We start from the raw sequence: 16799 nt of genomic DNA on the forward strand, positions 1-16799 counted from the left end.
CTAATAATGATACTTGTAAAAAATATTACGAGAGAGAAATGATGGGAGAAATTAAAGGAACACGTGTATTTCTCCTATACAGATCCTGTTATAACTGAATGTCACTCTTTGGCAAATTCTACAGGCATAAAAATGAACTCGATGCTAACTGAATTCACTAAGTTCATCCTGGAGCACCTAACCGCATCTCCCCTCCTTCCTCCCCCAGCCCCCCACAATGTTAACCGAGAATCTGATAAATCAGCAAACCCTCTAGAAGCCTCATTAAACCTCCAAGCAGTGCCTAGTCTCACAAGAGAATAGCATTTTGAAGGAGACAGAGAGCAACAACAGACATCATCATGAGGAAGAAAAACACCAGAATAAAAGAAACATCAATAAAATATACCATGCACCATTAAGGACTACCTCGAGATAAGATACTCAGCATGGCAGTAAAGATCACAAATGAATTAATGTCAAAAAAACAATGTTTGGTCTATAAGAGTATGTCAGACTGGGTTGAAAATCACAGCTGCCTAGGGAACTGTGCAGCACTCCCAGACCTCCGTTTGTGGGGTAATTGTGCCAGTGACTCATAATGCAGAGACCTCACAACATCACTTTTCTTTGCACAACACACCCAATTTGTTGGAGCAACCATATGCCATCTAGGCAGGCTGTCCATTCATTGGAAGAATAAGTCATTTTTATGTAAAAGTTGTCATCCTTATTTATTTATTTATTTATTTTAAGATGGAGTCTCGCTCTATTGCCCAGGCTGGAGTACAGTAGCGTGATCTCAGCTCGCTGCAACCTCCATCTCCCAGGTTCAAGTGATTCTCCTGCCTCAATCTCCTAAGTATCTGGGATTACAGGTGCCCACCACCATGCCCAGCTAATTTTTGTATTTTTAGTAGTGATGGAGTTTCACCATGTTGGAGCAGGCTAATCTCAAACTCCTGACCTCAGGTGATCTGCCTGCTTTGGCCTCCCAAAGTGCTGGGAATACAGGCACGAGCCACTACACCCATCCATCATTCTCATTTTTGTAACTTTAACATTTTGATATAATTTCAAAATTACATAAATGGTGGGAAAAACACCCTTATGCCTTTTACCCAGATTTACCACTTGTGTATATGTGCCCCTTTGCCATTTGCAGTATCATTCTCTCCTGGCTTCCCCACACAAGCATGTATATTATTTTTTAACTAATTAAGAGTGACATCCCCCTGCACATCATGCCTCTTTGCATCCGAATATCTCAGTGTGTCTTTCCTAAGAACAAGGACATTCTCTTACATAACCCAGTAAAATTACCAAAACCAAGAAATTTAGCATTGATATCATATATTGTCTAGTCCTTGGTCCCTACTCAACTTTTATCAGTTGCCCCAGTAGTAGCCTTCATAGACCTTTTTTTCTAGTCCAGGATTCATTTCAGGATCACATGTTACACTTAGTTATCTTTTTGCTTTAGTCCCCTTTATCTGAAACAGTTCCTTCACCTGCACTTTTGTTTTTACCTTTATCTTTTTCTGATCATTACATTTTTAAAAAATTTTATTAATATGTTTTTTATATATGTATATTCATATATATGTATGTATATTTATACGTTTTGGAGTCTATATATACACACGCATACATGCAGTTAACTTGTATTTTACACATTGTATAGCCAAAAGAACCATGAATTCTTTTTGACCAAATTCAACCCTGTGATCCTAGCACATCTCATGACTATATTCCTAAGGCTCACTGCTGTTACTGCCCAGACATCTTGCTGCCATCTCAGACCAAGAAGCTGGAGTCACTGCCATCTGTAGTAGTCTAAATGAAGCATTTGGCCTCACGGACACTAGATAGTGGGATGATATTGTTTGTCTCCTCAGAGCAGAACTTTACAAGCTGCCTGTGATAAATTAAAAACAAACAAACAAACAAACAAAAAAACATTTTGGCCAGGCACAGTGGCTCACTCCTGTAATCCCAGCATTTTGGGAGCCTGAGGCAGGTGGATCACCTGAGGTAAGGAGTTCAAGAGCAGCCTGGACAACATGGTAAAAGCCCGTCTCTACCAAAAATACAAAAATTAGCTAGGCGTGGTGGCACATGCTTGTGGTCCCAGCTACTTGGGAAGCTGAGGCAGGAGAATCGCTTGAGCCTCAGGGAGGTGGAGAATGCAGTCAGCCGAGATCATGCCACTGCACTCCAGCCTGGGAAACAGGCCAGACTCCATCTAAAAAAAATAAAGAAAAGAAAGAACATTTTACCCCCCAGTTCCTCAGAGACCATTTATATATGGCCCTTCTGCACAAACCCAGGTAGAGTTTGCACCCATGTGGCTCCCCATTCAAGGTTGCCATCAACCACTCAAGGAGCTGAGTCTACTGAGCAAGTGCTTTGCTTCCTTGTGGCAGTGTCCAGCTACTATAGAAGTTTCTAACCCTTAGCTGTAATCTCCTTTATTTATCTCAGCAAACGCTGATTGGATGAGGCCAATGGAGCACACTTAGCCGTGCTTGGCTAGCACAGTTGGCTCCTATCAGTTAGAATTCAACCAAAGACTTGCATCCACACGGAGCATTTCTCATTCACCAGCCTGTTTTAGGACACCATGAAATGCCTCTTACATAGCACTTACCTCAATTTCCAACAACACTTTGATTTTTAAGATGATTGTATTGGTGTCTAGTACCATGACCCAACTCTGGGGTCCATGAAACAAAGACTCCCGCAATTTTGCCTGCCATTGTGTCCTCAATGCCCAGTGCACAGTAGACACTCAATACATAACTGTTTAATGGAAGACTGACCGCATCAGTAGTGACTTCTGACAGATGATGAAACACAATAAGACCATGGGCTAACTCAAAATACCTTTAAGTCCAATAAAATTACATTTGGCGTAAGAAGATAGGGACCATGCTTGTCCGAGAATTTGAGGACATTTTTGTTTGCTTGTGTGTTTGTTTCAGATTTGAATGAGGGAAATCGCACTTTTGAAAGCACCAAACTGTGTCTTATGTATACATAGTAGACATTTGAAAAGCATCCATTTCGAATTAATCATTTTGAGAGCTTAGCACAACCTTAGCAGTTAAACTGTCTGTTACTATTTTCAAGAAAGTCTATACTTGTTCAACTGTATTTCTTTATTTGAGAGTCACATTTAGGCAGGACTCATTTCACTGTGTATTCTTAATATTTGTGGGAATGGTGAGGGGTACAAAATAATATTTTGCTAAACAAATAGAGCCTGATTTATTCAGGAAAATAGAGATTATAGATGGGTTGCAGGAAAAAGAAAGTTTGAAAACAAAACCTGTGAGCAGATTGTTTTCAAGAACTTTAATAGGCTCAGCTGCTTCCTCTCCTCCACTTTTCTTTTCCGTGAATAAAATAATAATGATGATAAAGGTTTATGCTGGACTCATTATAACAATAGGGACTATCACCAAAATATTCTAAAACTCTCTTTCAACCATAGGACATGATCGTCAGAGAAAACACTTGAAATTGCTACTTTGTGTTATCAAGCTCTGATGATTTAGGGTATATTGTTTCTTCTGTGTGGTCCTGCTTCAAATTAAGGCTGGATAATGGTAGGCAAAACAGTCAAAAGCATGCTTTCACTGGTGAGGCATCTCTGTTCACTGAGTTAATCTTTATAGTGAAGATATACATTGAATGTATGTGTTTCCTTACTGCCTATACAGCTTAGTTTGCTCAGTGTCCAGGTGGCTTTAGTTATGACTCATGACTCAAGGATGGCATTTTAGGAGAACCAGTGGGAAAAAAAAAGTCGTATAAATGTAAATGTAAAAGATACAGCTCATTCTGTCTTTGAAATTGTTGATGTGAAAAGAACTCAACAGTGTTTTATTTAAACAAGGTCGGCTTCGACCTTGATTGACTTGCAGTAAATTGCCTGATACAAGAGGCAAAAGGAAGTGGAGAGAAAAATGGCAATCAGCACCAAATGTTTCACATATTGATTGACAAGCACCAGAGATGTGCTAGAATAAGATAAATTGGCCAACAGGGCCCATCTTGACAGCTCTTGAGATGGGAAAATTGTTCTTGTTAATTTGCTGCAGGAACCTTGTCATTTATGGTATCTGCACGTGAGTGTCTCCTAATTGTGTAAACAAAGTTCAGATTCCTACACAGCCTTGTTCTGTTATTGGGTTTGGTAATTCTTTGGTCTGAATCACCAGGATGCATTTGTAAATGGCTTTTAAATTGGGGGAGAAAAGGGGAAGTGGTGCACCTGCTATAAGCTGGCATTTTCAACTGAAATACAGCAAATTACTTGGTGGACATTTTCCATTTAACAATAGATTTCAGACAAACTCATGTGCATCAGCTCTCCTTCCATCTGTCTGCCATGATTCTCTTCTGCCACACTGGATCTAATTGGCTTTATCTCAATGCAGGTTTGAGTTTGGGGGTTTTCAGGTATGTAAATTTTATTTTAGGAGTTTGTTAGTGGCTCAAAAAAAAAAAATCCTTCATAAACTTTTCTATCTTTGCCCCTTCAGTATTTCTATCTCTCTTTTCTCCCTCTCTCCCTCCATGCTGAATTAATGAATGTCTGTTATCACCCAGGTACCTCTTTACATCTCTCTCTGTAAGATGAACTATATTATGGACCAGACTTCCAAGGATACCCATCCAGAAGCCAACTTTCAGTCTTGTTTGTCATTTTTTCCAAATTAGGTAAAAATGCATTTTTCATTTAGAGTATAATTTAAGTAAAGCATTGTCACAGACTTTTTTTTTGTTTTAATGTTTTACAAGTAGAAGCCCTCACCATCGTTATTACCCCTTCCCCCTAGCACCCCCCCTTCCCCCCCACCCAACACACACACACAACATGGCCCCACTCTCTCTCTCTGAATTTTTCAGACCATTAGTGCTTTCTTGCTTGGGCAGGAATGGTATTTATTTTCATTTAAATGGACTGCATGAAAAATAAATCTTAACTTCCAAGACCTGTTCTTAATCACCTTCATTAACATCGCAGCTCAGAACAATGCATCACTTTCCCACTGTCTAAGAGGAAGATCCAGACTCAAAAATATTCACCATTTCCATATTACTTTGTGCAGACCCCTTTAACATTAACTTGTTCCAGTGTTGGGCAGGTCACATGGATGCTTAAAGCAGCTTGCATATGGAATAATTTAGGGGAGTAGTAGGGGAAATATGTACCCCACTGAAGGCATTCAGTGTCACAGCTACAGACAGACAAATAGACAGACAGAATATTCTGCAAGCTTTAGAGCTGTAAGGTTTGTTATCCCTGGCCTAGACTTACCATTCTTAACCTGTTTTCAAAAACACTCTTTTCTGATTATCTCTTTTTGTCTTCAGAATAGCCCTGGAAAGTAGGTGCGTGAGACTCCATTTTCCCCATTTCACACTGAGAATAGAAGCATCAAAAAGTCAACTAAACTTGTTATATAGAGGCAAGGAAAGGAGCCTGGACAGTTGGCCCGACTGCTCCTAAGTGACCTTTCCACTTAGCACTCTCTCATCCACTTGATGTCACTCAACAGCTCCTTTCAACATCATCCTTCACCCCATCTTCTTCACAATGCCCAACTCTAAAATCACCTTCTCTCTCCAGTTGTCATTGACCTCATCTTCCCCAGGCAAAGTTCACTGCACCCTCTTCTGGGTTCCCACGTCCCTGAAAGCAGGCCCCTTTCATAGTAGCTCGCAGGTTGACAATGCAGCCACCTATTTACATATCTCTCTCCCTCACTGAAGTGTGAATTCGTCAAGGACACAGACTGTGTCTGGTTCCATGTCACTTTCCTTGTGTCTGGCACTGCTCCTGCCACATAGTCAGCCCCCAGTGAATACTGGTTGAATGAATTTGAAGTGTTAGTATATAAACACTACAACACAACTTAGAAAAGTGCTCAGTCCAGAATTCCCATCCTAAATTTCTTCTCCATCTGCATGGATTCACAGTGCCTGAATGGCAAGTCATTTCATTTCGGAATTATCCTGAATCAGAAAAGAGAAGGCAAGACAAGCTCTGGCTACTCAGCAGCGTGCGGATTGCTAGAAAATGTTTTTCCCTAGGAAGCCTATAAGTGCTGGGGAGTCTTTTTTAGAATGCTCAGGTGTTGTTTCTATGATGCCAAGAATCTTATAAAAGGTTGAGATGAAGCCACAGAGAAAAATGCTTCAATGTTTCAACAATATTAAAAACTTAAATGCTAGAATATTTTAGGTTTCTTTGATTTACAAATTAATACCTCCAACTATGTATACAAACATTCCCAAAGCTGAGGTTCACCAAGGACCAATTCATTGAACAAGAAAGCCTCTTTGGATTCTCCTTAAGTGGCACCTTTTGGTTCACATAAAAAATTTGGCTTCCCCTCTTCTACCTCCTCTAAAACAAGGTTATGTGAATTGAAACCACAGAATCATATTCCAAAGATCATTGTGCATTATCCTGAGGGCAGGAAGGACACAGCAGCAGAGAATCTCACTTTTGGATTGGACCACAGAAGTCATTTCATCTTATTTATTTATTTATTTATTTATTTATTTATTTATTTATTTATTTATTGGAAATGGGATCTCATTCTGTCCACCCAGGCTGGAGTGCAGTGGCATGATCATGACTCACTGCAGCCTCATCCTCAAGTCATCCTCCCACCTCAGCTTCCCAAGTAGCTACAGGTATGCACCACCATGCCTGGCTATTTTTTTTTTTTTTTTTAATGTTTTGTAGATGTAGAGTCTCACTATGTTACCCAGGCTGATCTTGAACTCCTGGGCTCAAGCGATCCTCTTGCCTCAGACTCCCAAAGTGCTGGGATTACAGGCATGAGGCACCTTGCCCAGCCTCACCCTATCTTTATCCCACATGAATTTCTTTTCTAACATCCTCTCTAAGGGTCATCTAACATCTGCTTAAATGTTTCCACCCACAGTGAACTCACTTCCACACAAGAAAGCCCATTTCATTTGTGTACTGATCAAATCACTAGAAAATCTACCATTCTATTAACCCAAACTCAGTTTTTCTATCACTTCTATTCCTTGGTCTCTGTTATACCCTCTGCAAATAAACAAATCAAATGTCAACTTCCCTACACAGGACTGGACTGCATAGCTTGGATTGAACCTTCTCCTGTACACACAAGACCCTGTCTGTTCAAGTTTCCAGTTCTCCTGAGAATCCTCGATTCCTTCAGACCTTCACCTCATTCAAAGTTAGCACATCTCCACCATTTGCCCATTTACTTCTGAACACCTTCAATACATATGTTCATTTTGAAATGTTACTGTATCTTTGAGTATGTTCTGACTAAACCTCAGAGCAAAAGTTGAAGAAGTACAGCTTCTTTTCAGTAGAACTTTGACTTCTATTTGTGGTTTATTTTGGGCCAAACATATTAATCTGTGTCTCATGCAGAGATTAAAGTGATATAAAACTCCAAAGCCTTTTTTATATGTGCTTCCATTCAGTCATATTTTCCCATCTAGTACTAATATTTTTTTTTTATTTTAACCTAAGTGCAACACTTTACACTTACCCTTTAGATTTCAGTTTGGGTAATTTGGACATATTTGGATCTTCATTATTTTCCAGAATATATGTTCATTCTTCTAGATTTATGTTCCCTACAGATAAGACGACCATTTCTATCCTGATTTGTTTCTCAACATACATACTGAGCATGCCCAGTAACAGAACCCTGTGATACATCATTAGGAACAAGTAGAGAAATAGACTTCAGTGGGCTACAATGAATGGCTGAGTAGGTCATGAGAGCTGAGTGGATCATGAGAATTGAATAGGTCATGAGAATTCTTCAAAGTGCTAAATAGTAAGTGCATAATAGAGTCACCATAGATCTTACCCTTCAGTTGAAAACCCAAATGTCCATAATGATCAGTTAGGCAATATGAATGAATGAAGTAAGAGGGCATGGTGGGGCTTGTGGTAAAGTGGAGAGTGCATATGTAAATCAAAGCCACTAAAATTCAGTTAAAAGAAACAACACTGTTTTGGCAAATATATATATATATTTATATATAACATATTATGTATTTATATATTATATATAACATATTATATTATATATATATACATCTATATGCCAAATGAGGCCAGTGGGCTGCCACAGGGCCAGCTCTGCTCCAAAGCATAGCATTAGAACCAAGGAATAGACTTGTATGTTTCTACTATGTAGACCCATTCTCTTAATGATTTCTTGGACAGTAATTGCTGAAAAGCTACTGCTGTAAGCACTTTTTCTCCTTGGGTAGTTGTTGAGACACTGGTTCACTCTCTGGTGACTTTTTTCCAGAGCTGACAGTATCAATGTTATTTCCATTTATAGTTGATTTAAAAACTCTCAGAGAGGTTGGTTTCCTGGACAAAAAATTTGGGAGGCTAAACATCTTCCCCACTTCTACCCCTTTCCCAGACCCCTGCTATGGGTGATCCTGACACTAGATTAGATGGACCACTTAAAGTGGGCTTCTTTCTTTGTTTTTTGTTTTTTAAGCCACATTGTACATTATGTTAGTTTCCTATTGCTGGTGTAACAGATTACCACAAACTTGGTGGCTTAAGACAATGAAAATGGATTATCTATCTTACAGTTCTGTAAGCGAGAAGTCTAAAAGCAGTCTCACTGGAATAAAATCAAGGTGTCAACAGGATGGCATTTCCTCTGGGAACACTATGGAGAAACTATTTCCTTGCCTTTTCCAGCTTATATAAGCTGCCTGCATTCCTTGGTTCATGGCCCCTTCCTCACATCACTCCAACCTCTGCCTCTGTGGTCACATCTCCTAAACCGCTAACCCTCCTGCCCCCCTCTTGTCTGCTTATCTCAAAATATTTAACTTATTACAGCCACAAATTCCTTTTTACCGTGTGCACTACTTACCAGAAACAGGAAAAAAAAGAAAGAAAGAATTATTTTTCCCACTTTCACACTTCTGATCCCTTATTCTGATGAAAAAATAAAATCCTATTATTTTTTTCTCTCTCCATTCACACTCAACACACAGAACACTTCACCCCTGGTTACCATCATGTTCAAGGGTTTCTGCCCACCAGCAACCAGTCAGTTCTCCAGTGGACACCAGCTGGGTGTCCACTACTTCAATTCAGTTTTGACACGATCTACCTGGAGGTAGCATTAGATCCCACAGGTTAAGGGCTCAGTCCCTCAAGACTGCTCCCACTTCAGGTGTTAATCACAAGTCCCAGGTTGTGATGTGTGCTTCTAAATGACCTAACAGGCTCTGTGAGGCTGTCGCAGAGTGGAGTGAGGGGATTCGTTAAGGAAGGTGATTCCACTAGGACTTAGGTGTACTAGAACAGACTCGGGGCAGAGAGAGAAGACATTGTTCAAAATTTAAATCCTCCCCTGAGTTCAAAATTTAAAATGAGAAATTTTTAAATGAGAAAATTCCTTTCTTTCTCCCACTTTTACCCCAGAGATGATGGAACCCAGCTTCTGAGAGTAGGCAAAGCAATAAATATGAAACAGAAAACACTGGTAAATAACTTCCTGGGAACTACTCTGGAGGATGGGGCTGCAAAGCTAATACTTTCTTGATATTTTGAGGGAAGCTCCCCTCCAAACCACCTGGGCTGTGACAAGAAGGAAAGAAACCTGGACCCTCAACCAGGATCCAAGGGCTGGCTTCATTTTTCCCCCCAATTAGCTTGCAAGGAGTTAATAGTAGCTCTGTAGTGCTGGATCCAGGGATTTGTGTGACGTAGATGAGGTTTGGCATTAAAAATGCTAAATAATTACAACTCTGAATTTTCTCATGTTCATTCATGAAGGTGTAATCTTTCCCACCTAGTACTATCACTCTGAGGGTGTATGAATCACTAATTATTGCCCTAATCCCAGGAGATAAATTTCTCCAAGGAACCCAGCAGCAAAGAGCAAAGCCTTGAAACCTACTTATGAAGAAATGTGTCAGCCCTCTTGGAGATTTTTACTTCCCAACTTGGAAATTATGTTGATTGGAGTAAGTGGAAGCTTAACTGGGGGGTTGTTGATCTGTGTTATCATCTGGGGTGGGAGCGGAGGGGATAAACTGTGAGAGAGTGAGCCAATTTTATCTCAGTTTGTCCTCTGACTCATGAATTCTGAGTCCTGCAATGGAGTTTTTCGTCTTGGAAGAGAAGCTAGATTAATGCTTGTGTGCATAGTCATTGACTTTATAAAAAATCAGATTACAGGCCGAGCGCGGTGGCTCACGCCTGTAATCCCAGCACTTTGGGAGGCCGAGGCAGGCGGATCACGAGGTCAGGAGATCGAGACCATCCTCGCTAGCACGGTGAAACCCCGTCTCTACTAAAAATACAAAAAATTAGCCGGGCGTTGTGGCGGGCACCTGTAGTCCCAGTTACTTGGGAGGCTGAGGCAGGAGAACGGTGTGAACCTGGGAGGCAGAGCTTGCAGTGAGTGAAGATCATGCCACCGCACTCCAGTCTGGGTGACAGAGCGAGACTCTATCTCAAAAAAAAAAAAAATCAGATTACAAGGAATAAATTTTGCATACTTTATATATGCAAATTTATCATAATCACCAAGAATTTTAAGAAAGACTTTCCATGATTTCATGGGCTATTGAAATATTTGGTAAGCTGAGAAAGGCCTGTTATCCATATCCTTTCTAGATGTTATTCATCTTCTTGTTTTAAGGTATAAAAATTTTCCCTGAAAGCCTCTGATTTGGGCCTTGGATGTAACAATACCAGAGCCTGAGGGTAGACTTTTGACTATAAAGAATAAAAAAGTTCCAGGGCTTAAGCTTTGATTGAGGACATTTCTGTCTGTGTGGGAACCAGCAACAGCAAAAAGAAATCCTGTAGCCAAGACTTGCTTGGGTTTTTCTGCCGAGGACAACCAGAGATTCCTGTAGCTCTCGTTTGGGAGGGAGATGGGGAGGAAGAAAAGGAAATAGGAATGCTGTGTTCCTTCATCTTCCCTTCATTTCTCCCATGTAAAAAAAAGTAGCCAAGGAGTTATTGTCTCTTTTAGGAATGTCTCAGCCTGTTAGAGTTACATCAATTGATACTGTCTTAATTTACCCTATAATTTTTTTAAAGGAAGAAAGTTAATATCAGCTCTTTATTGCCTATGTCTGTACTATAGATGAAATGTGTCACACTCCTAAATTCTCTCCCACATTATCATATCTTTGATAAACTCAATAGAGAACCAGTAGCAGAAGATGCTTGAAATGGTTTTTAAATTATTTCAGAAAGGCTTCCAATTAAGCTATTGGGAAATATGTGTGTATATATATTTGTTAAAATGGCAGGTAGTTGACTTGCTTTTCAACGTTTGTAAGGTTTTGTGAGCTTGAACCACTTAAGTCAAAAGTAGAACTAATAAAAGCACAATTGAACTTAATATATTATGTCAAGATTTACAGTAACAAATTATTGTTTTTCAGCTATGAAGATATCATTAAGCATATGCCAAGCAATCAGCACATGACTGTAATAGGTTCATGAAGGAAAGGCTTTTTCTAATCGTTTTCAGTGGTGTTTTTCCCAAGACAGCAACAGCTTTTATAAAATGATGGTTATATCTCCTCATTATGGAATCTAATCTCCCCAAAAGACATTCAGCAGCTGCAAAACGCTAGCATCTTTTAGTTGTAAATTGTTTTTTATTATTTATCCCTATTTAACTAAAGAAGAAACGGCCATCAGATGATTTAACAAGACAAGAATTTAGTAGTTTTAACATTTGACAGCACCCAATTGTTAGCCCATGCATTGATCTCTTTAGATCTTGGCTTAATGGTAATTGGTGTATTTTTGCTTTCATGCCTCTATGTACTGTATAAGCTGAGTATGAGTCTTCTAGAAAGCAAATCTGCATGATCAGCTCTTTTATATTTCTCTTTAGCATGGGATTTGAAGTTGTGTGTACTCATAGAATTTAAGAGATTGCAGAATTAGACAAAAAAGAACACAACCATCCTATTGTGAGTCCAATTTTAATAGTGGGTGTCATTATGAGCTGGATTTGTTACCCACAAAGTGATAGAAGAAAGTCGGAAAATGGAAACCTCTGTTTGAGTGATGGGTATTATGATTTACTGGTGTGCATCCCATCCCAGAGGAGGCTATTCAGTGTGTCACAGTTTTTGGTTCTTAAGAAAGTGATTGGGCTCTATTTGAGACTGTTCTGTGGAATTTAAAAATAACATGGCACTAATGAGTTTTCAAATCACTCCATAGGTAGAACTCTCATGAGACAACCAGCCAATTTAAATAAATAAGGTTCTATGACCCTATGGGAGCTTACAGGGGTGAGACATCCATTTTAATCGAGGCTCAGTTTGAGAAAAGGAAATTTCACTCATAACATACTTTAAGTGGATTGGCTGCAATGTGATTTTCTGGCGATGTTTCCTTTGTTGCTATTTTAAGGCATATGTGTATGTTCCTTTACAAGACTTGGCATATTTTACTGGAAAGGTTGAAGCAGTTTCTCCACCAATAATACGGCATGCCTTTCTAGAATGGTCACTCAGAACCAATTAAGCGACAATTTCTTTCCATAGACTGTTGCAATTTGCTTTTCACTTATTCTGTGCAGACTGAAGTTGTATATTCATGGACATTTCCTATGTAAGTTTTAGATTTTCCACTTTGTAGATGGAAATACTTCTTCCAGTTTTGTGATAAAATAACAACAGCAAAATTCAAATAAGACTGAAAAAGAAGTCTTATTAAGCCTTACATAAATAGCTGCTTCCCTATCATGAAAACAACTGGGAACATTGTACTGTTGTGAATCTACATTTCTACTTATTCAGTAATTGTACCCCTAGTGCTGTTTACCATTTCATTTGTATTATTTATATATCAACCAAAGGGTATGAGCACTAAAAAATAATTTCACATCACCTATCTTCCATTTCTTTTTATTTTAAAAGCCCTGAAGATATAGTTCTCCTATAAATAATGATAAAAACATGCTGTATTAATATTTCAGCAAAGATCTCCTTCTACTCACATACTCACAAATAACATATTCTGTAATATATACACATACCCCTCCCTACAAATTAACTGTGCCTGGGGCTTGCAAGAAAATCAGGTCAAGCTAAAGGAGAAATCAGAGAACAAGACCAAAATTAATTTACTACTCTGTACCACATGTGAATATGAGTTTGTAGGGGGAGAAAAGGGCTTATTTTTTGGACCATCTCTATCCCTCTTTATGTTGAGTACTTTTAACTCTGAGATATGTGCCACGTCTTCTTGCCTGGATGAAGGTGCAAGTTCAACTCTCTCAGCTTAGATTTTTATTAAATTTCATTAAGTCGGATAAAAGGAACTGCCTACCTTGTCAGTTCTGTTCCAAAATATGTAAAAGCCCTTCCTGTACCTCTTTCTTCCTGGAGGTAAAATTGTGAACACAACCATAATTTGCCTATCTCTCTGAGAAGCGTTTTCCAAGCAGCAATTGGCATCATTTTCAAATATTTGGAAAGGTTTTCAACCCAGTTATGTCATATATCTTATGCTATGTGTTAAAGCAAGTACATTGCATATGTATGTAAATACGGTAGGAAGGATGCCCCTTTAAATACTTATATTCATGAACCATTTTGGACTCCTTTCTCTCAAACCCATATTAACCCATCAGTCAAACATATTGGCATTACCTTAAAAATGCATCCAGATTCTGATCTTTGTCACTTTTGTCACTATCACCTTCACCCAAGACTCAGCCCCACTATCTCTGAACTGGATTATTGCAACCACCTTCTAATGGGTCTCCCTGCGTCTACCTCCCTTGGGTTTGTTCTTAACACAATAACAAAGGTGGCTTTGCTAAACCATGTATAGGACCTTGTCACCCTCCCTCAGAACTTTCTATCAGCTTTCTGTCTCACCCAGAGTAAAAGTTAAAGACCTTGCAGTGGCTTCTGAGGCCTCCCTCTTCTCCAGCTCTCATTCCACTCCAGGAGCACTTACCTGCTTGCTGTTCCTCGAATATACCAAAGGTGCAGCCAGCTCAGAGTCTGTGTTGTTTTTATTTCTTGTGCTTCCCTTAGACACCAGCACGGCTCCCTCTCTCACTTCCACCAGGTCTCTGTTCAAATGTTATCTTAACTGGGAGGTCTTCCCTGATGATCTTATATTAAGTATCACCTGCCACTTGACCTCTACTCTGCCACTCCCTACTCTCCTTACCTTTCTCTACTTTCTCCTTGACAACACACACAGATGTGTTGTGTTTACATATGCATATATGTATGCATACATGTATGTTCGTATACATGTGTCTGTAAATATATTTACTTATGTTTAATTTGCTGTTGTTTTTTCCATTGTTTATGTGTTGATTGCCCCCTCTCTACCCTCCAGAACATAAGCTCCAAGGAGGCAAGGACTTTTTGCTTTTTACTTCATAACCCCAGTTTATATAATAGAGCCTGATATGTACTAAACACTCAATATGTGTCGAAAAGATAGAAGAAGGAAGGAAGAAAAAGAGGAAGGAAGGAAGGAAGGAAGGAAGGAAGTGAAGAAGGAGGGAAGGAAAGAAGGGAGAGAGGGAAGAAAGAAGGAAAGAAGAAAGGAAGGGAAGGAGGGAAGAAGGAAGGGAGGAAAGGAGAGAGGAAGGAAGGAAAAAAGGAAGGAAGGAAGGGAAAAAGGAAGGAAGAAAGGAAGGAAGGGAAAAGGAAAGAAAGAAAGAAAGAAAGAAAGAAAGAAAGAAAGAAAGAAAGAAAGAAAGAAAGAAAGAAAGAAAGAAAGAGAGAAAGAAAGCGAGAAAGCAAGAAAGCAAAAAGAAGGGAGGGAGGGAGGGAGGAGGGAAGGGAGGGAAGAAGGGAAGAATTGTTCAAGAATCTGTTTTCATGGCTTGTCTAGGAACCTTGATGGAAATTCCCTGTTAGTCCTTTTATCTTCCACACAGTCACTTATTTTGACTTCACTTAGGCTGGGTACAAAGTATTTTAGTTTGGTATACACATGCCACCTCTTTGCTTAAATAAACAATGTGATCAGTTTTCTGGGATCATAGGAGAAATAAGTGGGAACACAGAGGCCACCATTTCCGTTTCTGCCTGGACATTGACAAGTCACCCCTCCCGCCCCCACTTTGCCAGATGAGCTGAGGAAATGCATCCTTACCTCCCAAGCGAACATTAGTTACTGTTTGCACCATGCTTTGAGATCCACAGATGAAAGCAGTTGTAAAAGCAAAAAGGGTTATTATGTTGGGAATGGTTATAGATTCATTTAGCTCTGGAAACCGATCAAGTGGGAATGTTGAATCATGAAACTAAGGTTGGCCAAATATTACACTTGTTGTAATTAACTTCAGCTTAAGCTTCAACACAGTGAAATGTTTCCTTTAAATAAAGTTAAGTCCTCTAAGGATGCATGAATCTATGTGGATCTCGATTTTCAGCTGGGAATTGAAATTTTTCAGATATGCAGAATGCAGAAAAGCAAATGTGTCTCTGACTTCTGGTGGGGCAGGGTGAATATCTGGGCAGACTGCTTATTTTTGAGACATCTTATAAATAATCCTCTGTCTCCTTTTCCCCATGGGGCTGTGAGAGGGATGTTCACAAAATTATGGGGATTTAGGACTGGAACTGAATTTAAACGGCCTACAATCCTACTTCCCACTGAATGCCAACATTTTCTACAACCTTGCTGACAAGAGCCACTCAAGACTGCTGAAATAATTTCTGGGATGAGGAGCTTGTTACTTTGCAAGCGTGCTGATTCTGATGTTGTTCAACAACTGTTGTTAGAAATATCTCTACATGTTTTTCCATTTTTGTCAACAAATATTTATTAATCACTTTCTGTGCACATGTACTCTGTTAGGAACTTTGGGATATGGAAAGATTAAAAACAATGCAGATTCCACAACCACCTAGAGCAGTGCTCTGGCCTGGGAGAGAATCTGAGAGGTGGTAGTTATTCAATACATGTGTGTTGATTGAATGAATGAAAGAGTAGATTACATTCTAGCAAGAATGATACAGAACATGCCAAAGAAACCATGATACCAGGTGGAACAAGTATAAAGGAGAGGTATAGATATATGCAAGATTTATCAAGCTGAATTTGGCTCTTTCTCTTGATTCTTTCCAAACCAGCTTATAAAAGTCCATTCTGTTTTTTCATAGTACATGGCTAAATTATTTGAGGGTTGCTACAACGTCCTTTACCTCTCTTCCAGGGTTAAGAACTACAGGGCCTCGAGTCTATTAAATCATTTCTAGTACCCACATCAATCTGAATTTCTTAGCCTAGGCAACTCAGTGCCTCAACTAGGCTTTTAAGAGGTCAGCCTAGAATAGAATAGACCAACCAATTCAGACGTATTCATACAGGCATACAGTACATTGGGTCTCTCTTTCCTATGATCTGGACATGCTTCCCATATCATTTCATACTGCATAAACTATTTGTTCATGGAGCCCTTCTTTCCTGGGACACGTTTTATCTTGAGAAAACCCAATATTTCAAAGATCATAGTTTGGAAGATAACAGTCTAATGTCATATGTGGGTTGGTTCTATTAGGGGGTTCTAATAAAGCCTGATATGTACTAAACGCTCAAAGAATATGTGTTGAAAAGATGGAAGGAGGAAGGAAGAAAGAGAGGAAGGAAGGGAGGAAGGAAGGGAGGGATGGAGGGAAAGAAAGAGAGAAAGAGAGAAAGACAAAGAAAGAAAGAAAGAAAGAAAGAAAGAAAGAAAGAAAGAAAGAAAGAAAGAAAGAAAGAAAGAAAGAAAGAAAGAAAGAAA

General features: G+C 39.3%; 1 protein-coding gene across 4 annotated transcripts in view; it reads left to right on the forward strand.

The window, feature by feature from the left end:
- The window catches only part of TENM2 (teneurin transmembrane protein 2), a 984758-nt gene that overhangs the window by 552976 nt on the left and 414983 nt on the right, over positions 1 to 16799 (forward strand). The window lies entirely within an intron of this gene.

The sequence above is a fragment of the Colobus angolensis genome, unplaced genomic scaffold (assembly GCF_000951035.1).
Source record: "Colobus angolensis palliatus isolate OR3802 unplaced genomic scaffold, Cang.pa_1.0 Scaffold27, whole genome shotgun sequence".
Classification (NCBI taxonomy): domain Eukaryota; kingdom Metazoa; phylum Chordata; class Mammalia; order Primates; family Cercopithecidae; genus Colobus; species Colobus angolensis.